The sequence below is a fragment of the Patagioenas fasciata genome, chromosome 9 (assembly GCF_037038585.1).
Source record: "Patagioenas fasciata isolate bPatFas1 chromosome 9, bPatFas1.hap1, whole genome shotgun sequence".
Classification (NCBI taxonomy): domain Eukaryota; kingdom Metazoa; phylum Chordata; class Aves; order Columbiformes; family Columbidae; genus Patagioenas; species Patagioenas fasciata.
In genome coordinates, this window is record NC_092528.1 from 1,338,824 (window position 1) to 1,341,816 (window position 2,993).

At 54.7% G+C, this 2,993-nt stretch overlaps 1 pseudogene; it reads left to right on the forward strand.

Moving 5' to 3' along the window:
• The first annotated feature begins 1,540 nt into the window (after positions 1 to 1,540).
• LOC136105395 (olfactory receptor 14J1-like) lies at positions 1,541 to 2,465 on the forward strand (annotated as a pseudogene).
• Positions 2,466 to 2,993: the final 528 nt, after the last annotated feature.

Below are 2,993 nucleotides of genomic sequence, written 5' to 3' on the forward strand. Positions count from 1 at the left end.
CTTTGGAGTTTGAATCTGACTTTGACTTCTTGAGAGGTTTCATCAGCTTCCTCCAGGAGCCTGAGATTCATGGACTCAGCACCAAAGCCACCAGAGGGGTCATTAAAGCGCCTTGGGCTGCTCCTGTGCTGCTGAGCTGGGCTGGGCTCCTGGGACAGAGGGAGCTCCTGGCAAGCGGCAGCGCTGCAGAGAGACAGCTCTGCCCAGGAGCAGCTCCTCTGCACACGCAGCAGGGCTGAGGGCTCTGCCTGGGGATCTCAGGGAGACGAGCAAGGCAGAGAGAGATGAAAGGTGGTCAGGACTGGGAGGATGACTGAGAGCTCACTGGAGGAGAAACCTTTGCAGCCCTTGCCATGGTAAGTCTCTGGGTGCAGGGTAATGCAGCTGTAGCTCCTGGAGGCATCTTCTAAAACTCGCACAGGCACAGCTTGTGGGATCTGTAAGGTGGGGGATCTTGCACCTCAATTTTGAAAAGCTGTGAAGCCGGGTGAGCCCCCAGGGGTGCCCAGGGCTGTCCTGCAGAGCAGGGTCCCTGCACCCCAGGGCTGTGCCGGGGCAGGGACTCTGCCGCCTGCCAGGGTCAGCGCTCAGCCTGCCCGGGGAGATCCCATGGCAGCAGCTGTGGGTGGAAGGAGCGACCCCCGGCAGGGCAGGCAGGGAGCTTGTGGGGTTGAAGGGTGCTGTGTGGGTCAGGGCTGCTCAGAGCTCCAGATCACCCCCACAGACATGGCAGAGGGTCGTTCTGAACAACGACATCAAAACAGCAACAGCTGCAAGGGAAGGAGTCTGTGCTTTCAGTTTTCCACTCTTGGTTGTCTGGTGTGCAGTGGGAGATGGGGATTTATTTCTCTCTTTGGAGAAGACACTGAGACCCCAGTTCTCGTTAGGACTTGTCTGAGCTGCTCCTGTGCCCCTGCACACACAGAGCTGCCCCTGGGCAGTGCCAGGAGGTGTGAGCAGGACAGAGCTGAGCACACAGCGGGTGGGACGGGGTCTGTGACACTGACAGGGAGCAGACCCAGGGACAGAGACACAGCTGCAGGAGCACAGACATGGGCAGGAAGAGTTAACTGCTACCAGAAATGCTGGGGACAGGATTTAGGAACCTCTCTCACATCCCCTGCAGTGCAGACACATTTCCCAGTGTAACCCCTGGTGTTCTCTCCTCCCCAGCAGAGCCTCTGCCCCAAAGCCATGGGGTCCAGGTCCTGAGTCTCCACCTCAGCAGCTGGACCTCCAGGTGAAGGGTTCCTGGAACATGGTACACAAAAGAGGTGCTAAAAGTACTTGATCTACAGTATCACTATGTGAATGGTAGCAGCACAGCCAGGTAAGGAGAAGGTTCCACAGCATGCCCGTCTGCCTTTCTGTTCTTGCTTTATTTTCTGATGGCACAGCAGTGTTCTTCCCTGTTTCTCTACCTCTCCCAGGGAGGGGGTTTTCCATGAGAAACAGCACGTTTAATTTCCAGAGAGAAGTCTCCTCTAACTCGTCACTGTCTTTTCCTCCTTGTACAGGTTCTCATGCCCACAGGCAGCAAATGTCCAACAGCAGCTCCATCACCCAGTTCCTCCTCCTGCCGTTCACAGACACACGGGAGCTGCAGCTCTTGCACTTCTGGCTCTTCCTGGGCATCTACCTGGCTGCCCTCCTGGGCAACGGCCTCATCATCACCACCATAGCCTGGGACCAGCACCTCCACACCCCCATGTACTTCTTCCTGCTCAACCTCGCCCTCCTCGATCTGGGCTCCATCTCCACCACTGTCCCCAAGTCCATGGCCAACTCTCTGTGGGATACCAGGGTCATTTCCTATGCAGGGTGTGCTGCACAACTCTTTCTGTTTGTCTTTTTAGCTTCAGCAGAGTTTTATCTTCTCACCATCATGTCCTACAACCGCTACGTTGCCATCTGCAAACCCCTGCACTACGGGACCCTCCTGGGCAGCAGAGCTTGTGTCCACATGGCAGCAGCTGCCTGGGCCACTGGGTTTCTCAATGCTCTGCTGCACACGGCCAATACATTTTCACTGCCACTGTGCAAGGGCAATGCCCTGGGCCAGTTCTTCTGTGAAATCCCCCAGATCCTCAAGCTGTCCTGTTCACACTCCTACCTCAGGGAAATTGGTCTTCTAATGTTTGGTGCTTTTTTTTTTTGAGGGATGTTTTGTGTTAATCGTGGTGTCCTATGTGCAGATCTTCAGGGCCGTGCTGAGGATCCCCTCTGAGCAGGGACGGCACAAAGCCTTTTCCACCTGCCTCCCTCACCTGGCCGTGGTCTCCCTGTTTGTCAGCACTGCCATGTTTGCCTACCTGAAGCCCCCCTCCATCTCATCCCCATCCCTGGATCTGGTGGTGTCTGTTCTGTACTCGGTGGTGCCTCCAGCAGTGAACCCCCTCATCTACAGCATGCGGAACCAGGAGCTCAAGGATGCCCTGAATAAACTAATGGCGGGATGCATTTAAAAAGTAATAAAGTGTCTGTCATCTGATCTTTAACAGATAACAGTTTTAATGTAACTCATTAGAGGCCCAGACTGTTGTGTGTTTGTGTGTTGGTGATGTTTCTTTTTTAATAAATCATGTTAAACAGGCAGGGACAGGCAATGGGCACTGCTGTGACAGAGCTGGCCTCACAACAGCCTTTCCAGAGAGAAAGGTGATCTCCTCAGGGCAGGACCTGAAGGTTTAGGTCTTCTTCCAAATATTACCTCAAGAGCATGACCACAAAAGTGACCACAGATGCAAACACCATTGTACAGTTGAATATTGTGTGTGTGCAGGGTTGGCACACAGCAGTGTCCTCTCACAGCCAGGCCTCCTGCCAGAGACCTGCAGGACCAGGAGAGCAGGGGCTGGGCTGTGCCCCTGTGCACTGGACACCCCATCAAATCTGCCCTAATCATTATGGACTAATCCCTCTTGCCCAGACCTCTCACCTCAGTTCAGAGAGGTACTTTGTCCCTATGGTACATACAGGCTGGGGCACAAGAT